At 49.2% G+C, this 26,077-nt stretch overlaps 1 protein-coding gene and 1 long non-coding RNA gene across 2 annotated transcripts in view; one reads left to right on the plus strand and one right to left on the minus strand.

The window, feature by feature from the left end:
- The window catches only part of LOC147122549 (uncharacterized), a 65,332-nt gene extending 39,318 nt beyond the window's left edge, over nt 1-26,014 (plus strand). The window contains exon 2 of the long non-coding RNA XR_015080826.1: nt 25,626-26,014. This is a non-coding gene — a long non-coding RNA (uncharacterized LOC147122549). The remainder of the gene's footprint in view (nt 1-25,625) is intronic.
- The window catches only part of ccser1 (coiled-coil serine-rich protein 1), a 1,261,432-nt gene that overhangs the window by 14,517 nt on the left and 1,220,838 nt on the right, over nt 1-26,077 (minus strand). The gene's annotated exons all lie outside the window — the stretch shown is intronic.

Raw genomic sequence — 26,077 nt, forward strand, 5'->3', positions numbered from 1 at the left:
AAACGGCTGCCGGCGCTACTGAGGGGTCTCAGCGCCTCAAAACTGGCGCCACGCGCCGCATTGCGGCGCTATTCCGGCGCTGCGGCACCCGCTGCGGTGCGGCAGGCTCGGGAAGTGCAGGCCTCCTCCTTCCGTTAAGGAGGAGCTGCCTGCACCCGGCCGCGGCCCGCGATAATCTTTTTAAAAATGAGCCCGGCACCTCGGACAAGTGCCGGGCTTGCTTCTGTTCCGGGGGGGGGGAAGTCTGGGGAGGGAGCTGCGGCCAGGCGGCCGGCGGGAAAGCGGCCGGCCGCCGCGGGGCCTTTAATGCGCTGGCGCAAAGTTCTGTAAGGCACCTCTGCCAGAACGTTGCTTGCGGCTGCCACGGGCGAGGCGGCCGCAACTCAATTTCCGAGTTCGGGCGGGTTACCATGGCAACCGGGACGCTGCGCACACCGATGACGTCATCGGTGCCGGTGCAGCGCTACCGGCCTAACGCCGATTTAGGGCCCCTGTCAATTTCTAAACTGGCCATAACTTCGGCGCTCGGCCCTCTAGCGCCTCAAAAGCGGCGCTAAGGCCAGTGAATTTCTAGGCCAAGATAAGTTGTTAACACAAAGCTGTAAACACCATACAAGCTTTTGAGATAAAATCAGCTGTTGACACTGAAACAATGGCCCTACTGAAGAAGGGTTGGCGCTTCCAGAAAGTCTGAGCTTTAGAAAGAACACAATAGGATTTACCCAGTAAAATTGTTTTAAACAAACACTTTGTAAACAGGCACATGAAAGAGCACAATGGTATAATGTTAAGGTGTCATAAACCAACACTATGGGAAACAGAAACACAGAACATTAAAGAACCATATGCCTTCATAAATATGACATCAAATGAAAGACAGGACATAAGTCTGTAATACAACCAATTGAGGTAGCTTGGAAGACAATCATGTACTCGGTTGAAGTTATACATGTAAAAAGATACAAAAAGAAGACTTTGTAAATATAACACCAATAGATGCACCAAGCAATCACATGGTTTTTGTATTGAACTTGGAACACATAGGAGATGTGAAGTCTGCTTACAACCAGCTAAGGTGATTGAAGAATTGAATAGAAGTCCTTCGTAAAAATGGCATCAAACAGATACATCTGTTATAACCATCTTTTATGATAAGTTTTGAACACCTACACAGCAGACTGAATTCTGCAAGTTAACAGCTGAATTGACAGTAAGAATAGAAAGAAGTCAACAGAAAGATGACTAGAGATAATTAGCTTACATCAGCAGAAAACTTCAAAGGATATACCACTAACAAAAGGGAATAAAATATAGAACTTTCAAATAGGAAGACAGAAGTCGCTGGAAGGGGCAAGCGATTCTCAGCTTCAGAGAACCACTCTGTAAGCCTACAACTCTTTGAGTCTCAGGTAATCAAGGTATTTTGATTTTGGTGGATATCCTGGATTAGGAATAAGAAGTAGAAATGTAAAAATATAATGAAGTTAAGATTTGAGAATAAGGATCTCTGAGAATAAGAATTGTAAGCTATTTGTGTTTTGAACTGTTAATGTTGCGACTGAATCTCCAGCTGTTAACTACATGTTGGTTCTTTAATAAATCTATATATTTTTAGAATTGTCTCACATAGTACTTCTGTGTCAAACTCGCAAACGCAATCTCTGTACACTCTTTGGTGAGGAGTTGCAGAATTCTGGGGGAGTTTTCTGGACCCTCATAATATCCGGAAGGTTACAGTCTAGTTAAACTTATTAAAAGTGCTATCTGGAGGATGGTAACATCTTCAAGTCGTTCCTTTCCTTTAGGGAGAGATAGTCTGGACCTTTAGACCCAATTAAGTGTCTTATAGGATTCGGCTATCTCTAACTTTAGTTGAAGGTGAACATCTGGGGAATACGCCTGATCCAGGGTAGACTGAAAAGGGCTAGGACTTGTAATTATCCCTTCACACAAACAGCAATGTGATAATGACCAGATAATCTGTTTTTGTTATGTTGATTGAGGGGTAAATATTGGCCAGGACCCCAGGGATAACTCCCCTGCTCTTCTCGAAATAGTGACATGGGATCTTTTACATCTGCCCGAGAGGGCAGACAGGGTCTCGGTTTAACATCTCATCTGAAAGACAGCACCTCTGACAGTGCAGCACTCCCTCAGCACTGCACTGGGTGTGTCAGCCTAGATTTTTGTGCTCAAGTCTCTGGAGTGGGACTTGAACCCACAACCTTCTGACTCAGAGGCGAGAGTGCTACCCACTGAGCCATGGCTGACATAATAGAAATTTTTGGTCTATTTTCAAATATTAAGTACCAAATTTTAAGGAGATTTGTCCTATATCCCCTAGGATTAGGCTGCTCATTAACTACTTGTGATTGGGAAACAACTGGTAAGAGGCATAATGTGACATACTCGATAACCTGTGTGCACGCTTTGAATAACAACTATGCTATCTCCCTGTATCTTTATTTACACTGATTGCCCCATGAAACAACACACAGGGATTCATTCAAATAACGAGTTTATTGGAGATTATATCATCCAGTGTGTTTCAGTATACAATTTCAATTCATACTTGGGTATCTGATCAGCTTGGAAATGTATACTCTCTTCATCTTACACTGCACTTCAAATAAATAACATCCCAACCAGATCAAATTTACTTCATTTGCTGGATATGAAATCAAACGCAATTACCAGGAAAATCATGGACTAAAGGAATTTGATGAAAAACAAACAGAATATCAAATGCTTGTCCTTATTTGGCAAAGCTTTTGTGCTCAAAGTGAGGAACGTCAATGCTGGGGGCCGGCAATCCGTGTCAGCGTGATGCACTGCCAGGTTAGGCATAACACAAGCGAGATCCACAGTAAAACTCCCTCTACTCTTGCCCCAACAACCAACCTTCCCCACTTGCTCAATTTGAGAAGGACCCCCGCGTGCAATCTCATGGCTTCTCTGAACTGATTCAAACTTTAGTCCAAACTGTGCTGAATTGTGGACAGTATTGTGGTGGGGACTCAAGCCTGTTAGAAATGGCTCTTGGGAACCCAAACGTAATTTACGGAGCACCACTGCAGGTGTCAGAGAGCCCAAATCTATTTTTCTCTTTGCTAGTTTTCTCTCCTCCCTTCTCACCTAAAGGCATCGACTCATTGCTGGGACATGGCTCCATTGGCAAAAGAACGAAAGAACTTGCATTTATATCGTGCATTTTGTGACCTCAAGATGTCCCAAAGCGCTTCACAGACAATGACATACTTTTTGAAGTGTAGTCACTGTTGTAATGTACGCAATGTGGCAGCCAAATTGCACACAGCAAGCTCCCACAAACAGCAATGAGATAAATGGCCAGATAATCTTTTTTTTTAATTGAATGTTGGTTGAGAGATAAATATGGGCGAGAACACTGGGCAAAACACCCCTGCTCTTCTTCAAAATAGTGCCATGCTGTCCCTTACATTTATCTGAGCAAGCCTCGGTTTAACGTCTCATCCGACAGACGACAGCCCCCGACAGTACAGCACTCCCCCGGTACTCGGGGTGTTAGCCTTGGTTATGTACTCAAGGAAGACTTCAGAGTGGCCATTATCCAGGTGTGATCCTTGACAACGAGAGTGGGGCAGGTTACTCGAACTCTCTCTTGTGATGGACCGTCACAACCAAGCCGCACCTGGTCTTCACCTGATGGTCACACAAGTGCATTGCCAACAAGGTTCACTGGATAACCTTCAGCGGTGGGAACCCTGGGTGACTTGCATCCAGCTGACCCAGAGGTGCCAAGGTCAATGGTAGCACTGTTACTGCCACCCTGGGTGAGATCAGCCACTTTACACTGAGCACAGAATAAATCTGGGACTTTGCCGATCTCTGTGGGCTTAGCTACTCATGGGATGAAGAGGATGGGACGACCTTGGATCTGGACTGGAGGCGGCAGAGGTTGAACAGTTTCCCGTTTGTTCTGTAAATTAGCTGCCTCCGCAAGGTCTTGTAAATCCATTGGCAGGATAGGCGCACCGACGTCGGTGTTCTCGCTCAGGCCAGCATCGAAGCTTTGACCACGCTCGATCAGCTCCGATGGACGGGTCACATTGTCCGCATGCCCGATGCGAGACTCCCAAAACAAGCGCTCTACTCGGAGCTCCGACACGGCAAGCGAGCCCCAGGTGGGCAGAGGAAATGCTTCAAGGACACCCTCAAAGCCTCCTTGAAAAAGTGCAACATCCCCACCGACACCTGGGAATCACTGGCCCAAGACTGCACAAAGTGAAGGAGAAGCATCCGGGAAGGGGCCGAACACCTCGAATCTCTTCGCCGGGAGCAAGCGCAAGCAGCGCAAGGAGCGCACGTCAACCCAAGCACCCCACCCACCCACCCGTCAACCACCATCTGCCCCACCTGTGACAGAGACGGCAGGTCCCGCATTGGACTCATCAGTCACCTGAGAACACATTTTTAATGTGGAAGCAAGTCTTCCTCGGTTCCGAGGAACTGCCTAAGAGGGATGAAGAGACTGAGCCATTGGGAGTTCCGGAATAAGTTTCTTAGCCCATTGGTGACAGACAGAAGAAGAAATGATGATTTATCTCACTGCAGCAACCAGTACTCTCAAATATATTCAATTTTGTGTCATGATACAAGTATAATATCAACAACATTGCTTTTGGGTCTTAACTATTTATATTTACATCTGAAACGAGGAACCAAGGTCTTTTTTGTTGTTCGGAACCCAGGTGTTTGTAGAATGAAAAACATCACAATTACATGGAGAGGAGCCTCGCATGTTTATTCAATACAAGATGGCAGATAATTACTTCCAATGTTGAGACACTACACTACTCCAATTAGCTTTTGTGAAACGTCTTTTATTGAGCATATATGTATGATCACAATTACAGCTGCAAAATTCAGATCCAGGCTCTAGTTTCTTCAGGTAATTTGGCTTCAAAGGGTTCGTCATGGTGCTTTCGGCTCTGTTTTTTGACAAATAGTTAAGCTAAGGAGTCAGATCACAGTGAATAATTAACACATCTGAATGGAATAAACATTCTCATTTGATTTCTATTCCCCCAGTCCTTTTTTATCAAATAAGACGCACATCAAAGGCCATTAATGCAAATGCACAGTCTTTATGACAGCCTGCACTTCTTACGTTGCACAAATATTTCAGCTATTGGTGGCACTGAACCCAAGGTTTACGTGACGCTGCTGTCACTTTTTACGAACATATAATAGCGAGCCTGAAACACGTCCGACTATTGCCTCGGGCGACATTCAGGCATCCCTGGTGGCCGTTAGGACCCTCATTAGCATGCGCAAGGAGCCTTACGCCTGTCTAAGGACTCCACACTGAAATTGCTCAAAAAATGGGCAGAGCCCGTGCTGTGCAATTTCCTGACTATTTTTCCCTGGGTTCTACAGCGGCCCAACCTGCGATCCTTAAACGGACATAACAACAGAAAATGCTGGAAAAACTCAGCAGGCCAGGCAACATCCGTGGAGAGAAATAGAGTCAACGTTTCAGGTCGAAACCCTTTGTCAAGACTGAAGAAGCACAGGAGCAAGGATGTCTTGCTGCAGTTGTACAGGGCCTTGGTGAGACCACATCTTGAGTACTGTGTGCAGTTTTGGTCGCCTTATCTGAGGAAGGATGTTCTTGCCATGGAGGGAATTCAGCGAAGATTCACCAGGCTGATACCTGGGATGGCAGGAATGACGTATGAAGAGAGATTGGGTCGATTGGGCTTGTATTCGCTAGAGTTTAGAAGAATGAGAGGGGATCTCATTGAAACTTATAAAATTCTAACAGGACTAGACAGACTAGATGCAGGAAGGATGTTCCCGATGGCGGGGGAGTCCAGAACCAGGGGTCATAGTCTAAAGATAAGGGGTAAGCCATTTAGGACAGAAATGAGGAGGAATTTCTTCACCCAGAGAGTGGTGAAAATTTGGAATTCTCTACCACAGAAGGCAGTAGAGGCCAATTCATTAAATATATTCAAGAAGGAGTTAGATATATTTCTTAAGGCTAAAGGGATCAAGGGATATGGGGAGAAAGCAGGGACAGGGTACTGAATTTGGATGATCAGCCATGATCTCATTGAATGGCGGAGCAGGCTCGAGGGGCCGAATGGCCTACTCCTGCTCCTATCGTCTATGTTTCTATGGTCATCAAAGACAAGGTAACTAAGCTTTTTTTTTCTGCTTACCTCAATGTGGAAACAGGAGGATCAGGAGCGATTCTCCCGGGTCCACAGCACTACTGCGGGCTACTATAGGCCAGTGCTACCGTTTGGAGATCGAAGTTCAGGATGAATTGTGAAATGGTTACAAACGGATTCAAAATGTAGGAAATCAGCATGTGTTCTTTGTTTGTGAAGACACAAAATGGTGGAAGTCAGCAGAGGGTGTCAGCACCTTGCCTGGTGGTCAGCACATGGTCCTTTGTTTGAAAGGCCACATGGACAGGAAGGAGGGACACGAGTGACAAGGAAGTCCCGGCACCCACACACCTCACAGGAACGTGAACGTATCATGCGGAAGTAACTCCATTCTGGGAAGGTTTGGAGTGAAACTGACCTATCAGAGGGAGGCGGACAGTGATATACGAGGGAGGCCGGGAGAAAGGAGACAAAACGGAAGCACAGACGAACAGAGAAAGCTGGCCAGTCTACGTTTCGACTTACAACTTTTCTGGATTGATCACCCTGCATTGATAAAGGAATATATATGAAAGTCGGACATAGAGCTTAGATATTGTTAAAAGGAGCACTTTTATGTACAGTTGACTTGGAATATAAATCGCCAGGAGGTAATGTGTAAGTTGCTGCGGGTACTTGTATGTACGGATAAATTGGACGCATATTGATTGCGATTGTACACTTGAATTTTGAGCTATAGTGTGAATAAAGACCAATTTTATTGATCACATACCTGTCTGTCATTGTTACGCTTACTCGTAATTCTCGAAGTCCAAACAGTAGTAAGAGAAAGGCTTACAGCCCCCACCTCCTCTACCACCCACCCACCCACCCCCAGGACCTACCTGAGGTTCGCTGCCAAATTAGCACCAGGCCCAACTGGCAAGCTGCAGCGGGCCTCCCAGTTGGTGCCCAGGGCCCATTGGTTTCCCAATACTGAGGACCCAGGATCCCTGAAGGTAGCAGGCTAGGTAGATAAGGTGGTTACGAAGGCAGAAGGAATGCTTGTCTTTATTAGCCGTGGCATAGAATACAAGAGCAGGGGGGGTTTACTTCAACTGTATAAAACACTAGTTAGGCCTCAGCTGGAATACTGTGTGCAGTTCTGGTCACCACATTACAGGAAAGATGTGATTGCACTAGAGAGGGTACAGAGAAGATTTACAAGGATGTTGCTGGGAGTAGAGAATCTTAGCTATGAGGAAAGACTGGATAGGCTGGGTCTGTTTTCCTTGGAACAGAGGAGGCTGAGGGGAGGCCTTATTGAGGTGTATAAAATTATGAGGGGCCTAGATAAAGTGGATAGAAAGGACCGATTTCCCTTAGCAGAGGGGTCAAAAACCAGGGGGCACAGATTTAAAGTAATTAGGGGAAGGTTTAGAGGGGATTTGAGGGGAAACTTCTTCACCCAGGGGGTTGTGGGGGTCTGGAACTCACTGCCTGAAAGGGTGGTAGAGGCAGGAACCCTAACCACATTTAAGAAGTACTTGGATGTGCACTTGGGATGCTCTAACCTGCAGGGCTATGGACCAAGAGCTGGGAAGTGGGATTAGGCTGGATAGCTCTTTGTTGGCCGGCGCGGACGCGGTGGGCCGAAATGGCCTCCTTCCGTGCTGTAACTTTCTATGATTCTATTCTATGACCATTTCAGGCCAACTACTTCGGACGGGCATTGCATTTGCCCTCTGTCCGTTGTGCGCCTGTAGTCGGGCGCGGACCAATGGGAAGTGTTTAGTCATTATGTTCCAGCCATCTTGAGTTGTGGGGCAGGCTTGATGGACCAGCTGGACTTTTCCTGCCCCGTCAATTTTGTATGTTTGCATATGTTGTTATCGATCACTTGCTCAAATCAGCTGGCAAAATAACAGTTCTGACGAAAGGGTCAGCGACCTGAAACGTTAACTCTGTTTCTCTCTCTCCACAGAGGCTGCCTGGCCTGCTGAGTGTTTCCAGCATTTTTCTGTTTTTATTTCTGACTTCCAGCAACCGCAGTGGTTTTTTTGCTTTTGGTACAATAACATTTTTGTTTTAAGTGTTTTGCAAGCGGGAGGTAGTCACTCATGCTGTTGCCCATGATCCATGACACTGCACTGGCATTAAAAGAAGACCAAGGGGGAGAAATTGGGTGGAGCCGCAAACGGGGCGCCAAGCCCGCCTGGGTGCCGGAATTAGCGCTGCGATCGGAGCAGCAGCGATCGCCAGAAATTCAGCTTGAGCACCCCAAGAGGGACACGGGGCGAGGCTCGAGGCGCTCCGCGTCCCTCTTAGGGCGTTGAAACTGAATATCGCAGCGCAGTGTGCCGCAGCGCCACACGCTGCAACACGGCGCGCTGCGGCACTGCAGGCCTTCCTCCCATTCTTAAGGGGGAGGGGCCTGCACCAGCGCGATGAGCGATCGCGAGTGCCGGCAAAAGAGCTCGGCACCGAGGAGAAGTGCCGGGCTCTCGTAAAACAACCGGCAAAGCCGCGGGGGGAGAACAGGAGGCCGGGGACGGAGGTGCTGGCAGGCGCCCCGCACCTCCACCTTAATTTGCGCCACTGCCGCCACAGGTAGGCCCCGTGAACCGGGCGCGATTAGCGAGCGGCGCTACAGAGGCGGTCGCTGCCAAATATCGCGATCGGGATGGTAGCGGGGTGCTGCGCACACCGATGACGTCATCGGTGGCGGCGCAGCACAACAGGCTAATGTCGCCATTAGCGCCCCAGCTGAATATCGCGGGAGGCGCGGCCAGTGGCGCTAAAGCCACTGAGTGCCCTCTTTAGGCGCTAACTGGTGGCGCAGCCCACCAAATTTCTAGGCCAAAGTTCCATAAAGAACTATATAGAATAAAACGCTCCAATTCTGAAGATGCTAGTCTTGTTGAGGGTGCAAATAGCCTTCAGGTGCTCTATTCAAGTGGCCTTTCTGTACCTACGGACCTAGACAGTAATTATCAGCCAGGTGAGCAAGATCAGTAAGGTAGAGGTATTTACCAAATGGCCCCAATTGTGCATACTTCCAACATCAATGCATGTATATCTTTGCCAGCAGGATTCACTGCCTCACATTCAGGAGGGGAAAAGCCCTGGCTACTCTTTCCCCTCGCTCACTGAGACCAGCCAACTCAACAAAGACCAGGGGTCAAATCTCTCACTACCACACCACTGAGATGTTGGGCGAGCTCTGATGATACCTTCTATGGTTCTCAAACTTCTTCAGGCTGGGCTCTACCAATAGATTCGCACAGCCCCTCGTGCCCATCTAGCTAAGTATACTGGTGCTGGTAAGTCAGTATATAAAAAAGCTCTTTTTTCTTCACGTCTCTTTTCCACTCTTTTGCCCTTCTTTATTTCTTCTTTTTGGCCTTCCTTCATTTGTTTCACACTCCCCCTCTCCTCCTTCACTATTGGTTTACTCTTTCTCTCGCTGTCCTCCGCTTCTCGCCCTCCATAGTCTTCTTTCCTCTCCCCCTCCCCCTTTCTCTCCCGCTCTTTCACTTCATTTCGCCTTTTCACTTTCTCTTCTTCTCCTCCATTGCCTCACTTTTTTCCCCCCCCTCCCCTTCTCCTTCTCTATTTCAAGAGCAACAGGGGAGATCGCCCAGCCTCCTGGACAACACTTATTTTTCAACCAACGTCACAAACAGATTATCTGATCATTTCTCTCATTGCTGTTTGTGGGATCTTGCTGTGTACAAATTGCCTGCCGTGTTTCCCTACAATGCAAGGGTGAGTACACTTCAAAAGTACTTCATTTGCTGTGAAGCGCTTTGAAACGTCCTGAGGTCATAGAGATGCGAAGTTTTTTCCCTCCTATTTCCTGCCCAGTGAAGAGTGTATTGTGTACTGGAATGTGCTGTATTGTATACTGGAATGTGCTGGAATGTGCTGTGTGTAGGGCTCCGCCCATACCTGGCCCCGTTTGTAAGCTAGCTTCAGTCTAGCCCCAATCTCCAGAAGGACGACATCTCTCTCGCTTACGTGTTTCGTTTTAAGTTAATAAAAGCCTTGTTTTGTTCTGCTACCTTCGAGTCTCGGAATTATTGAGGCACATCAATTTTATTAACTTATTTTTTCAACACTATGGATCAACTCCTGAAACCCGAACGTTTGGATTTGGATCAACATGCTCCGGACGCATCAGCACGCTTCGGACACTGGTTTGAGTGTATGGAATTCTTCCTGGACAATTCCGCAGCCGTCAAAGACGCTACGGACGCTGCAAGGATGAGACTCGGAATTCTGCGGAATTGGGTAAGCCACCGGGTTTACCCCCTCATCCAAGACGCCGAGACGTACCTGGCCGCCTGCGACATCTTAAAGGCGCATTACCAGCAGCCTACGAATGAGGTGTATGCTAGGCACCTGCTCGCCACCCGCGCACAGCGACCTGGGGAATCGGTGGAGGAGTTCCTAAGCACCCTGAAAATGCTTGGCAAAGACTGCAAGTGCCGGGATGTAAAAGCCGCGGGGTACACTGACGAGCTTGTTCGTGATGCCTTCATCACAGGCCTCAGCTCCACTTACATCCGGCAAAGACTGCTGGAAAAAACGGGGTTGGACCTGAAACAGGCTGCGGACACCGCGCGATCCCTGGATGTGGCCCAGAGAAACTCGGACGCCTACTCTTCAACCCGCGCCGTCCACGCCGCCACGTGTGCACCGAGGGCGCCGCCATCTTGGAAGGCATCTTCCCCGCCCGACAGCCCGACACCGGCTGGGCCCCGCTCTCCCCCCAGAAGCTCTACGACAGCCGCGACGCGTCAGGGACCCAACTGCTACTTCTGCGGGCAGCCAAAGCACACCAGAAACCTGTGCCCGGCGAAAGGCACCACCTGCTTTAAGTGCGGTAAGAAGGGGCACTTCGGGAAGGTGTGCAGAGGGAACCCCGCCGGAAAACCCGCCACCGCCGCGTGTGCGCCGTGGGAGCGGCCATCTTGGACGCCATCTTGCCCGACCTCGTGGGGTCCGCCATCTTGTGAGCAGACAGCGTGGACGCCATCTTGTATCGATCAGGGCCCTACAGTGGCATCGGTCACAGTGGACCAGACCAGGCCGCACCCGCTATCCAGATCAATGGTGGACATCGAGGTAAACGGGTGCCGGGTTAAATGCTTAATTGACAGTGGAAGCACGGAGAGTTTTATCCACCCAGAACTGGCACAACAACTCTCCCTAAAGGTGGTCCCCACTCAGGGTACCATCTCTATGGCTGACAAAACCCAGACATCGACCATTCTGGGTTACTGCACGGTACAATTGTGCGTTAACGGAACTGTATATGATAATTTTAAAGTATTAATCATGAAGAACCTATGTGCGAGCGTGATCTTGGGCCTGGATTTCCAGTGCAACCACCAAAGCATCACGCTCAAGTACGGTGGGTCCCAGCCGCCCCTCACAGTGTGCGGTCTGGCTACCCTGAAGGTAAAGCCGCCTTCGCTATTCGCGAACCTTACCCCTAACTGCCGGCCAATAGCGACCAAAAGCAGGAGGTACAGCTGGGAGGACAGGCGGTTTATCGCGACCGAGGTAGACAGGCTCCTGAAAGAGCGCATTATTGAACGCAGCAACAGCCCGTGGCGCGCCCAAGTGGTAGTGGTAAGGGGTAGCGAGAAGAAACGGATGGTGATCGACTATAGTCAAACGATCAACAGGTACACCCTACTAGACGCCTACCCGCTACCCCGCATATCAGAAATGGTGAACCAAATCGCCCAATACCGGGTGTTCTCCACCATCGACCTCAAGTCAGCGTACCACCAGTTCCCTATCAGACCAGAGGACCGCCCGTACACCGCCTTCGAGGCGAACGGACGCCTCTACCAATTCCTCAGAGTCCCCTTTGGGGTGACGAATGGGGTCTCGGTCTTCCAGAGGGAGATGGACCGCATGGTCGATGACCACCACTTGCAGGCAACCTTCCCCTACCTTGACAACGTCACCGTCTGCGGTCACAACCAGCAGGATCACGACTCGAACCTCGAGAGGTTCCTGAAAACCGCACAAAAACTCAACCTCACCTACAACGAGGACAAGTGCGTTTACAACACCACGCGCCTCTGCATACTAGGCAGCGTGGTGGAGAATGGGGAAATCGGACCAGACCCCGACCGATTGCGCCCCCTACGGGAGCTGCCCCTGCCCAACACTCCCAAAGCCCTGAAAAGATGCCTGGGGTTATTTTCTTATTATTCCCAATGGGTCCCCAACTACTCCGACAAAGCCCGCCCCCTCTTGAAAGCATCCTCTTTCCCGCTCTCTGCTGAGGCCCACGCTGCCTTCAAAAGCATTAAGCAGGATATTGAGCGGGCCACGCTACAGGCAGTGGACGAGAACACTCCATTTCAAGTGGAAAGTGATGCGTCTGACTTCGCCTTGGCGGCCACCCTCAACCAGGCGGGGCGGCCCGTAGCTTTCTTCTCGAGGACCCTCCAAGGGCCCGAGATCAGACACTCCTCCGTGGAAAAGGAGGCCCAAGCCATCGTGGAGGCAGTGCGCCACTGGCGCCACTACCTAGCCGGCAAACGCTTCACCCTACTTACCGACCAGCGGTCGGTAGCGTTTATGTTCAATAATAAACAGAGGGGGAAGGTTAAAAATGATAAGATTCTTAGGTGGCGGATCGAGCTCTCCACCTTCGAGTACGACATCATTTACCGGCCAGGGGCCCTTAACGAATCCCCTGACGCCCTCTCACGAGGGATGTGTGCCAGCGCCACCGGGGATCGGCTACAGACCCTCCACAACGACCTCTGCCACCCAGGGGTCACGCGGCTGTTCCACTTCATAAAGTCCCGTAACTTACCCTACTCGATTGAGGAAGTTCGGTTCCTGACCAGGAACTGCCGCACTTGCGCTGAGTGCAAGCCTCGGTTCTACCGCCCAGATAGAGCCCACTTAATCAAAGCTACACGGCCCTTTGAGCGGCTCAGCTTAGATTTCAAGGGCCCCTCCCGTCCGTCGACCGCAATGTTTACTTCCTGAACATTGTGGACGAATACTCCCGGTTCCCATTCGCCTTCCCCTGCCCAGACATGACCAGCGCCACGGTCATTAAATGCCTCAACAGCCTGTTCTGCCTGTTCGGTATGCCGAGCTACATCCATACGGATAGGGGGGGCGTCCTTCATGAGTGAAGAGCTACGTCAGTACATGCTGTCCAGGGGGATCGCCACGAGCCGTACCACCAGCTACAACCCCCGGGGTAACGGCCAAGTGGAGCGAGAGAACGGGACAGTATGGAAAGCAGTCACTCTAGCTCTAAGGACCAAGGGCCTCCCTATCTCCCGCTGGCAGGAAGTCCTCCCGGATGTGCTCCATTCGATAAGGTCGCTATTGTGTACGGCCACTAATACCACGCCTTATGAACGAATGTTTGTCTTTCCCCGGAAATCCACCTCAGGCGTATCGATGCCGTCATGGCTCTCCACCCCAGGTCCGGTACTCGTGCCAAGGCATGTGAGGGGCCACAAGACGGACCCTCTCGTGGAGCCAGTACACCTACTCCACGCCAACCCCCAATATGCATATGTCCGGCACGCCGACGGAAGGGAGGACACCGTGTCCATAAAAGACGTCGCCCCAGCCGGCATCGACAACAACCACGGCAATAGCGGCAACGACGATCACAGCAACTCTTACCCACCCACTACTCTTTCATCACCCCCGGAAGAACACCGACCAACGGCACCCCCACCAACTACCCCTTCAACAACCCTGGCGGCACCCCCGGCAGAGACCCAGGAGGCTACCGGGGACACCCAGCCGACACCCGCGGCACCGCAACAGCCACGTCGGTCGCAGAGGACTATCAAACCCCCGAACAGACTAAATCTATAGAAGGGGTGAATGTGATGAAATATTTCCATTCATCACTGCCTGTGACTGAGATCGGTTTCAGTGTCATTTCCCTTCCCCCAGACCTCATTGTATTGTGTACTGGAATGTGCTGTATTGTATACTGGAATGTGCTGTGTGTAGGGCTCCGCCCATACCTGGCCCCGTTTGTAAGCTAGCTTCAGTCTAGCCCCAATCTCCAGAAGGACGACATCTCTCTCGCTTACGTGTTTCGTTCTAAGTTAATAAAAGCCTTGTTTTGTTCTGCTACCTTCGAGTCTCGGAATTATTGAGGCACATTAATGTGTGTGCTCAAGCATAACTAACAATATAGTATTTCCAGCATCTGCAGTATTTTGCTATCGTAACAATATAGTATTCTTTGTGTGAAAATACAGCGAGCTACCCTGCAAAACACAGCAAAAAAATCAATTGACTTGTGCGACAGATTATTCAGTGGCACGTACTGTTATTTGTAGTGGTCATTGTTGCTTTGCTGAAGGTAAAGTGTGTTAAGTGTGCAGGGATAGCCATCAGGTCTTTCATCATCCCTTTCTTATCACAGTGTCTCCCCACCCGCTATCTTCTTATATATGTGTTTTACAGAGAATGGAAATAGACATCGGCCTAGAAATTCACTGGCCTTAGCGCCGCTTTTGAGGCGCTAGAGGGCCTAGCGGCGAAGTTATGGCCAGTTTTGAAATTGACAGGGGCCCTAAATCGGCGTTAGGCCGGTAGCGCTGCGCCGGCACCGATGACGTCATCGGTGTGCGCAGCGTCCCGGTTGCCATGGTAACCCGCCCGAACTCGGAAATTGAGTTGCGGCCGCCTCGCCCGTGGCAGCCGCAAGCAACGTTCTGGCAGAGGTGCCTTACAGAACGTTGTGCCGGCGCATTAAAGGCCCCGCGGCGGCCGGCCGCTTTCCCACCGCCCGCCTGGCCGCAGCTCCCTCCCCGGACTTCCCCCCCCCCCCCCCCCGGAACAGAAGCAAGCCCGGCACTTGTCCGAGGTGCCGGGCTCATTTTTTAAAAGATTATCGCGGGCCGCGGCCGGGTGCAGGCAGCTCCTCCTTAAGGGAAGGAGGAGGCCTGCACTTCCCGAACCTGCCGCACCGCAGCGGGCGCCGCAGCGCCGGAATAGCGCCGAAATTCAGCGCATAGCGCCAGTTTTCAGGCGCTAACAGCTTTCAGCAGCGCCGGCAGCCGTTTGGGCGCAGAAGTAGTGAATTTTTGGCCCGCCCAGCGCGACTTAGCTCCGGCACTAACTTCCGGCGCTAAAGCCGTCGCTGCGCCAAAACCCAATTTCTAGGCCATCATATCTAACTGCATCATGAAAACTGGCAGTATTAGATCATGACCAATACTGATCTAATTAAATTCAAGAACACAATCTCAGGAAGTTAAAGAAATGTATTATTGTATTATTTTTGCATTTATTCAGGGAATAGAATCTATTTTCTAATTCAACTTGAAAACATTTGTCTCCTGCCCCATGCCTGTCCCAGTGTGGCTCTGGCTCCTTGCCTCCAACAAGAAGGAATAGCTTAGCCACTGAGTTCACATTTCACAAGATCACAAAACAATTACAAATATTTATTAACCAGCCCACCTTAATTGAACCATCCAGATGACCCTGAAGTCTCCTCACGGGAGACATTTAATTGATTGGGTTAATTGATTCTTAAATTATTAATTCCTAGGTCTGTTTCAAATTTATCTGTAGTTATTTCAACACTAACCATGAAGCATGTACGTTTCACATTCTTCCTTCCTGTCTACATTACTTTACACTTATCTCTATTAAATTTCATCTGCCATTGTTCTGCCCACTTACATATTTTGTCCAGCTCAGAGTATGTCTGCAGTTTCTGAGCTGCCTTCTCTAACACGACTGCCGGTCCTGGTTGAGTATCATTGGGTTCGAGACCTGAAATGAGCTTCCGACCACATATCCGCAGCGTAACTAAGACCGCCTACTTCCACCTCCGCAACATCGGCCGTCTCCGCCCCTGCCTCAGCTCATCTGCTGCTGAAACCCTCATCCATGCCTTTGTTACCTCTAGACTTGATTATTCCAACGCACTCCTGGCTAGCCTCCCACATTCTACCCTCCGTAAACTTGAGCTGATCCAAAACTCGGTTGGCCGTGTCCTAACTCGCACCAAGTCCCGTTCACCCATCACCCCTGTGCTCGCTGACCTATATTGGCTCCCGGTTAAGCAGCGCCTCAATTTCAAAATTCTGGTCCTTGTTTTCAAATCCCTCCATGGCCTCTCCCCTCCTTATCTCTGTAATCTCCTTCAGCCCCACAACCCCCCGAGATATCTGCGCTCTGCTAATTCTGCCCTCTTGAGGATCCCTGATTATAATTGCTCAACCATTGGTGGCCGTGCCTTCTGTTGCCTCGGCCCTAAGCTCTGGAATTCCCTGCCTAAACCTCTCCGCCTCTCTACCTCTCTTTCCTCCTTTAAGATGCTCCTTAAAACCTACCTCTTTGACTAAGCTTTTGGTCACCTGCCCTAATTTCTCCTTATGTGGCTCGGTGTCAAATCTTTTAATACTCCTGTGAAGCGCCTTGGGACATTTTGCTACGTTAAAGGTGCTATATAAATACAAGTTGTTGTTGTTGAGGTCAAGTCAATTGGAAATAGTAGTGGTGCAGTCCTATCACTGATACCAGGGACACCCCACTCGGTACTTTCTCTCACACCAACATAACTCCGCCCTTCAACCAATATACTCCATACCCAAGTTTTGCCCTAAATCCCCAGAGCATTGAGTTTAACTAATCGACATTCATGTAGAACTTTGCCAAATGCCTTCTGGAACTTTAGGGACAACGCGACATAAGATTTACCACAGTCCAATTGGGCGGACACTTCCTCAAGTAAGTCAATGAGGTTGGTTTGGCGGGATCTTCCCCTTCTGAATTCACACGGGCTAATGTTTCCTGGAATATTATTATATAAATAATCTTCAAGTTTACACCTAATAATTAGTTCCATTATTTTATCCCGGCATTGAATCATAGAATAGTTACAGGACAGAAGGAGGCCATTTGGCCCGTCGAGCCCAGGCCGGCTCTCTGCAAGAGCAATTCAGCCAGTCCCATCCCCCCGCCCTTTCCCCGTAGCCCTGCAATTTTTTTTCCTTCAGGTACTTATCCAATTCCCTTTTGAAAGCCATGATTGAATCTGCCTCCACCACCCTCTCAGGCAGTGCATTCCAGATCCTAACCACTCGCTGTGTAAAAACATTTTTCCTCATGTCTCCTTTGGTTCTGCTGCCAATCACCTTAAATCTGTGTCCTCTGGTTCTCGACCCTTCCACCAATGGGAACAGTTTCCCTCTATCTACTCTGTCCAGTCCCCTCATGATTTTCAACAGCTCTATCAAATCTCCTCTCAATCTTCGCTGCTCCAAGGAGAGCAACCCCAGCTTCTCCAGTCTAGCCACGTAACTGAAGACCCTCATTCCTGGAATCATTCTCATAATTCTTTTCTGCACCCTCTCTAAGGCCTTCACATCCTTCCTAAAGTGCGGCGCCCAGAATTGGACACAATACTCCAGTTGAAGTAATACTGCTGAGGCTGTTGCTGCCCATTTACGATTTGTTGCCTCTTTTTCAATGTGGGCACCAGAGGTTCAGTCACTTTCTCTTCAATTTTAGATTTATTGGGCTCGGATTTCCAAGCCCCGAGGAGGCGGGTTTGGAGGCGGGAGTGGTGGGAAAATTGCAGAATCGGGGAGCAGGAACCCATCCCGCCCCCAACCCGCCTCCGTGCCAATGTCCCAGGAGGCGGGTACCCGACCTGTGCTGGGAGCCGCCTCCCCGAGGCGGGAAGGGGATTAGTGCCAATTAACTGCCTGTTAAGTTTTTTGCCTAATCCCTATTTTTAGCCCTGAAGTGTGGGCTTCCCGACGGCTCTGAACCACGCCAAGTTAGCGAGGCGAACCGTCGGTCTGCAGGGGTTGGAGGGGTCGAGATGTCCGTTGTGCAGGTGAGTGATAGGTGCATGTGTGCAGAGGTAAGTGTGTGAGGTAAGTGTAAAGTGTTTCAATAAGTTTTACTTACTTTACTTTCTCCTGCGGGCTTCCTTCCTTCAGTTCTCGGGAGTCCCTCAGCTCACCGGCACAGAAAGCAGAATGGCCGCTGAACTGTCAAAAGCTGCAGCCTTCTGCTTTCTGGTCTGGAGAGATCTCTAACTGAGTCTGAGTAGAAGGACTCAAGTTAGAAGACAGATTGTCAGTGTTTGACAACTTCACAGAGCTGTCAAACGCTGATTTTTCATCTGTTAAAAGCTTGACAGCTGAAATTATAGGCCATGGTGTTCATAGCTTCCCCTTTTGAATATTTAGGGGGAAGAAATCATCCAGAATTTAACTAGGAAGATTCAACACTTTCACAATGACGCTTTATCCAAATTATCTGTCAAAAGCTCTTGACAGATGAAATGTCAATCTGTGATGTCACCTGTAACCGGGTGTCCCTTAATTGGCCTGCTGGGTGGGCTTAATGACACTGTCAATCAAGGGAAAATAGCGTGGGTTGGCCACAACTCGATGGAGGCGGGACTACAACCCAAAAAGTGGGAGTCCCGCCTCCATCACGTCCCCATTGACAAAATCCAGCCCATGGTGTTTGAACTCTTTTAGCCTGTCTAAGACTTGCATCACTTTCATGACAGTGTCATTAATCTTGCCTGGGTTCATACTATTTGGGAAGAACATGGGCCCAGAAATTCAGGCCCGCCCATCTGCCTTGTGCCTGAATGGTGAGGCCCAAGGCACCTTGGGGGAGCTGGCGTGGCGTAAACAGCCAGTTGATGAAGAGACGACCAAAACTGGGCCGCTGCTAACTTCGCAGCGGCCCTCAGCTAAAGTGGCTGGGGGGAGGGAGGGGGGTTGGGGGTGGGAAGGATGGGTGGCCAAGGGGAGGGAAGGAACCGAGGCAGGTGGGGTCGGAATTGGAGGCCGGAGGGAGTCGGGAGAAGCAGCAATCGGTGGGGGTCAGGAGCAGCTGCGAGCTTTATTTAAATGTGGGGTAGGGGAGGAACACTCAAGTAAGTAAATGTGAAAAAACTTACCTTGTAGGCAAGCGGGTGGTCCCAAGATCAGTTTTTACTGAGTGCAGTCGGTGCTGGTTGCCTCAGGGCAAACCACTCGAAGTGGGGAGCCTCAGACAAGCGTTTGGCCCCTTATCTGTATATGCAAAGAACCTGACACCTGTTTCAGCCGGAGGCCCTGGACGCCTGTTTGTTTTCCTTTCTCAATATGGCGGGCGGCGTATATCCCGCCGTAAATGTGCGTGCACCGCCTTCCCGCAAAATGGGGGCTTAGTAGGCCACTAATGCACCTGAAGAACAGGGATACCACAGCTGAAATTATAGGCCATGGTGTTCATAGCTTCCACTTTTGAATACTTAGGGGGAAGAAATCATCCAGAATTTAACTAGGAAGATTCAACACTTTCACAATGACGCTTTATCCAAATTATCACTAAGGCATCACACTACAACCTACTCAAGCATCTGTCAAATGTGTATTCATGATATGATAGCAAAATACTGCGGATGCTGGAAATCCGAAATAACAACAGAAAACCTCAGCAGGTCAGGCAGCATCCATGGAGAGAGAAACAAAGTTAATGTTTCAGGTCGGTGACCCTTCGTCAGAACTGGGAAAAAAAAGCAGGAATAGGGATAGATTTTAAAGCAAGTGGGGGCTGGGAAAAGGGGGAGGGGATGAAAGAACAAAAGGGAAGGTCAGAGATAGGATAGAAAGCAGGAGAGATTAAGAAACTCTGAGAGACATTAAGAGATATTCAAGGAACAAAGGATGGCTCAAGATGAAGTGTGAATGGTGCTGGCAGAATGAAGGACAGCTGCCATGTGGGAGGGGGAAAAAAAGCCCAGACAAAAGTCTGGATTGTATTCATGATAGTTTGTTTTCCTTCGCTTCAAGTCAACGGCCTAAAAGATACAGGCCTAGAAATTGAGTTTGCGCTGTGCCAGGGCTTTAGCGCCGGCGCTAAGTCCCTTTGCGTGCGCCAAAAATTCAGTAGCGCCGCGCCCAAACGGCTGCCGGCGCTACTGAAGGGTTTTAGCACCTGAAAACTGGCGCAACGCGCCGCATTGCGGCGCTATTCCGGCGCCCGCTGCGGTGCGGCAGGCTCGGGAAGTGCAGGCCTCCTCCTTCCGTTAAGGAGGAGCTGCCTGCACCCGGCCGCGGCCCGCGCAAATCTCCTCAAAAATGAGCCCGGCACCTCGGACAAGTGCCGGGCTTGCATCTGTTCCGGGGGGGGGGGGGGGGGGGGGGGGAGAAGTCCGGGGAGGGAGCTGCGGGCAGGCGGCCGGCGGGAAAGCGGCCGGCCGCCGCGCCTCCTTAAAGCGCCGGCGCAGACTCCGGCAACACTCGTTTGCCGGAGTCTTAGTTGCGGCTGCCACTGGCGAGGCGGCCGCAACTGAATTTCGGCTTGGGGCCGGGTTACCACGGCAACCGGGACGCTGCGCACACCGATGACGTCATCGGTGCCGGCGCAGCGCTACCGGTCTACCGCCGCGGAAGGGCCCCAGGCAATTTAGGAACCGGCGCCAATTGCAGCGCTAGGCCCTCTAGCGCCGCAAAATCGGTGCTAAGGGCACTGAATTTCTAGGCCACTATGTTGAGAATTTGCACATGAACGTTTAACATCTATAAGGTTATTTATAGGATTGGTTGGAGAATGCAGATCTTTGCAACAACTCCCCTCTTTACAACCACTGCGAATATTGGTCCGGAATTTGCGGTCAGCGGTGAAGCGAAGGCGCTCACCGCCGGCCCCGAAGTATGCTTCGCACAAGGATCTCGCCATCCCTGTGTCGAGAACTTTGGGTTTTTCCGACGTTCAGTTCAAATCAACGGAGGTTAGTGGGGATTCCCTTGTGCGAGCTGCTGTGACGTCAACAGGCTGTCGAAGCAGCCAGTCACAGCGCAGAATGCTCACAGACAGTGAACAAGGAAGTGAGTAAGCCCTTAAAATTCTTAATTTTTAACAAATGTTATAGAGGGCAAAACAAAGGTTGGGAGTCTCACATGGGGAAAAGGCAAACCTAAATAGAGATAAACAAACTTTTTAAAAAATTCTAAAATTATTTTTGAACTTCCTTAAAAATTTTATTTTTGATTAAAATGGACAAATTTGACACTGCACAAAATTAAAATTAGTTTTTTGGGGCCATTACCTTTGTTTAGCAGTCAATATGCTGTTAAAACCCCAGTTACAGCTAATCCCTTTGGGTCTAACTTTTAGTGGGATCTTTAACAGCAAAATCACTCCATAAATGCCGAAGTTTTCATCAGTTGCAATGATTTGGGTGATTACACTGATTGTCGGCTCTGTGATGGGGTGGGGGGGGCTGGGGGGCCAGGGCGTGTGGCAATGACAGACCGCAACTTCAGGAATTCCGCATGCGTCTGCGCGAAATCAACAACAACTTGTATTTATATCGCGCCTTTAACGTAGTAAAACGTCCCGAGGCGCTTCACAGGAGCGTTACATGACAAAGGCCCCGATTTTCTGCCAGCCGTCGGGCGGGTTTTCAGGCGGGCGGGGGCCGAAAATCGCAGAAATAGGGGGTCGCGAGCACCCCCCCCGCCTGATTCCCCGCCCCGTCCAACTTTCGGACCGCTGTTTCTCCGCCATTTCCCACACAATCCACAAAATCGGGCCCAAAAAATTTGACACCGAGCCACATAAGGGGAAATTAAGGCAGGTGACCAAAAGCTTGGTCAAAGAGGTAGGTTTTAAGGTGCGTCTTAAAGGAGGAGAGAGAGGTAGTGAGGCGGAGAGGTTTAGGGAGGGAATTTCAGAGCTTAGGGCCCAGGCAGCTGAAGGCACGGCCACCAATGGTTGAGCGATTATAATCAGGGATGCTCAAGAGGGCAGAATTAGAGGAGCGCAGATATCTCGGGGGGGGGGGGGTGGGGGGCGTTGTGGGACTGGAGGAGATTACAGAGATAGGGAGGGGCGAGGCCATGGAGGTATTTGAAAATAAGGATGGGAATTTTAAAATCGAGGCACTGCTTAACCAGGAACCAATGTAGGTCAGCAAGCACAGTGTTGGTGGGTGAACAGGACTCGGTACGAGTTAGGACATGGGCAGACGACTTTTGGATCACCTCAAGTTTACGTAGCGTAAAGCGTGGGACGCTAGCCAGGAGTGCGTTGGAATAGTCTAATCTAGAGGTAACAGAGGCATGGATAAGGGTTTCAGCAACGGATGAGCTGAGGCAAGGGCGGAGACGGGCGATGTTATGGAGGTGGAAATAGGCGGTCTTAGTTATGCTGCGGATATGTGGTCAGAAACTCATTTCAGGGTCAAATATAGCACCAAGGTTCAGCCTCAGACAGATGTTAGGGAGAGGGATGGAGTCAGTGGCTGGGGAACGGAGTTCGTGGCGGGGACCGAAAACAATGGCTTTGTTCTTCCCAATATTTAATTGGAGAAAATTTCTGCTCATCCAGAACTGGATGTCGGACAAGCAGTCTGACAATTCAGAGACCATGGAGGGGTCGAGAGAAGTGGTGGTGAGGTAGAGCTGGGTGACATCAGTGTACATGTGGAAACTGACATTGTGTTTTCGGATGATGTCGCCAAGGGGCAACATGTAGATGAGAAATAGGAGGGGGCCAAGGATAGATCCTTGGGGGACACCAGAGGTAACGATGCGGGAGCGGGAAGAGAAGCCGTTGTAGGCGAGAGCTGTTTCGGTACTGTGGCAGGGGCGAAAATCTGATTGGAGGGAATCAAACATGGAGTTACGGGAAAGATGGGCACGGATTTGAGAGGTGACAACACGTTCAAGGACTTTGGAGAGGAAAGGGAGGTTGGAGATGGGGCGGTAGTTTGCAAGGTCAGAGCCCGAACTTACGGTTAGTTTCAAAGGTAGAAAGATGGCCATCGCTGCCAGTTTGCCATAATCCCAACCGCAAATTCCAGACCCGTGTTTTGTCTCTTTGCTATGATTCGGCTGGTGTCAACCCTCATAATTTAAATTTCTGGGATAGTCCAAAATCTTTCTGTCGCCGTGGAAAAATAAACTGCCGTTTTCCCCAAACATATCCACTTGCTTACTGCACCACACTTGACAGCTAGTCCTAGACAGTGGTTGTAAGTGAACTGCAACAAATCATTCGTAGACTTGAGCATTCCTTTGGGTTCAGATTAAATGCGGGATGAATAAAGCCGCTACCATCATAAATTCCTCTTATATTCTGGCACCAAAAGAGAGTCTAAAGTGGTTCAGTCGCTATCTCTTCACTTTCACCAAATTTCTCAGTCATCGCTGACTATTCCCCGAAGGGGGAATAACACAAGCTTTTTATTTCACAAATCAGGCTAACTGAACCGAGAGCGGCGACTAGTCCACTACACACCTTGACAATCAGAGTCTATTTAAAAGTGCAATTGTAGAACTAATCCTTAACAGCCAAGAACACTCTTTTATATTAATTCCATAAATATTCGGAGACTGTCTTCCAACAGGCAGACAGATTTTCTTTTCTAATTATATTCTATGTAATCATGCAACAGTTTCAACCTTAAGTCGCTGCTAAAAGAAAACACACACAGCTAGGTTAATGACAATCTGAATGTACTTTATTTGCAGTGATTTAGGATTATAACTGAGCACAATTTATTGTCAGAAATATTGGCACCACTGTCTAGAAATTTCTGTTCAATATTACTGGAAGAACGTTTGGCATATTTGCATGAAACTCCTTTGCCCAGAGTTTAACAGAAACTGTATCAGTTACATTGGCTGGAATTTTCCAGGGGGTAAGCGCGCGGGATCGGTGGTGGGTCAGGTGGGAAATTTGATTTTTTTTGACAGTGGGTCCCTCAACCGCCGCACTGCAGCTTTCCCAGTGGCGCGTCTGTGATCTCGGATCGGACCCGACCCGCAGAGGCGGGCGACCCAATTAAAGCAATTATTGGCTTGTTGACAGACCCTTAATAAAGGTTTTAACCTTACCTTTTCACTTTAACTGCTCACCCACAGGAGTCCACGCTGCTCGTGGACCACGGCTGTTAACCTGAGGCAGGAGCTGAATGGCCACTGAATCAGCTGATTAGTTGACAGCTTGAAATGTAGCATAAAAGCTCCTATCTCACAGCTAGCTGTTCACTTTCCAAAAACAGGAGCTGTTGCTTACTCCATTTGGAACACAGATTGAGCTTAATGCAGGTTGCAAGTATTTGGAGCAAACTCTCTATCCAGTGTCACCTCATTGGAACAACCTCTTTCACCACTGATAGATCACTTCTGTCATCTCTACTTCACCTGCCATCTATTACAGCAACATGGGTACCATTTATATTGTTTCACCTTGGTCCTCAGAATCTGACCACAATCAGCCCCAACACCAGCAGTGCCAACAACAACACCAACCCTTCTCCACAATCACCTGATGCTGCACGGGACAGAGGGCATCAGCACCCGAGCACATTGCTGCCCGGGAAGCCAGGGATGGGCTCACCATGGCCATATTTACTTCACTTGATGCTGTACACCCTGGCTGCTGCATGATGCGCCAGGTTGGCACGACCTCACACCAATACCGTAAAGCATCCCTACAATATCCAAGCCATTCCTTTCACACTCATCACCGTTATGTCTCACCATTCACTGCAACTTACTGAGCCACTTCCAAAGGTGCACACAAATCTGTCCAAGGATGCAAAGTGTTGAAACTAAAGGTTTCAATGTTTGACAGTACATTAACAGAAACATTAACAGAAACCCGGAGACGCTAATGGAAGGCACTAAGGTTTCTAGCCCAATGGCCCTAAAAGTGAACTAAATCTCCAATGATAAAACCACTTACTTCATTAAATTATTTATTTTCTGGCCATTTCATTAGTTTAATTACTTTTACGCTGTTTTGTATTCCTCTGGTTTCAGCACACTGCTCAGAAGACCACCTAAAGTGGCTGTGACCATCCTTTTCTTGCTGGGTAGCTGCAGACCCACGGGGGAGAAATCTGTCTTGGGCAGTCAGGCAAAACGGATGCTAGTGAATCAGACAAAATGTAAAACAAGCTGCCGATTTGCGACCATCCAAGATGAATTTTATCCCCATAGTTACGGTATAACCTTCGCCCCCCCCCCCCGACATTTTCTTCGATAACAATGGCTGGCTTTGCATAAGTAATACGAGTCGAGGGAGAATTGATTTCCTCAGAACTCCCAACAGGAAAACGATGCCATGACAACTGAAGTGATCCAAGAAATTGAGTATTGAACAACTCCGACCACAGAAAATAATGAGTGGATATGCTTTTTAATTTATACAGTTATATAAACAGCAATAAATATAAATAATACACATCACAACTTGCGACAAGCTCAGGAAAAAAAAAATCTATGTGCAGTGGACTCATCTGAGATTAAAGTATTGTGGCATATGACATTCTGACTCCATAAAAGACATGCATTCATTTCAAATCAGGGATATTGAAGTAAGAGATTAAAATTGAGCGTAACAGGGCATGTTTAGTAGAACTCAATCGCGGCCACAGAATGTTTAAAGATGAAGTGTACTCATTATTTGTATGTTTAATTGCAGAAATGACCCTACCAGTTTAGAGAGATGAAACTTACAAAAGGAGACACTGGCATAACCCTATTCTGGAGAAACGAAACTTATTAGGGGCCAGAAGGGGGATGACTCGTTTCCCAGAAATCACAGGCCCAGGATGACTCATTTCCAAGAAATCAGAAGGCCTGCATGTCTCCTTCAGTGGAAAATGAAACTTATCTTATAGGTTATTCTGTATGAATTAGACACTCCCAGATAGTGATTAATGTATAGACTTTTAAATCGATTGGATCTCTGAGGAGGGAGGGCTTGCAAAATGTGTATAATTGTGTGGATCTTGAGAGGCTTGTTGGAGTTGAATTCCAACGTGTCTGGAAAGCTCTCCTCAGGCCTGAGTAAACCGTTTTTGACTTCAATTATTGGGTCTGTCTTTCTTTCAACAAGCCAGTGACGTCGACTTTATATATCACTTAGTCCGC

The sequence above is a fragment of the Somniosus microcephalus genome, chromosome 2 (assembly GCF_052327205.1).
Source record: "Somniosus microcephalus isolate GS21.2 chromosome 2, FLI_Smic_1.0, whole genome shotgun sequence".
Classification (NCBI taxonomy): Eukaryota; Metazoa; Chordata; class Chondrichthyes; order Squaliformes; family Somniosidae; genus Somniosus; species Somniosus microcephalus.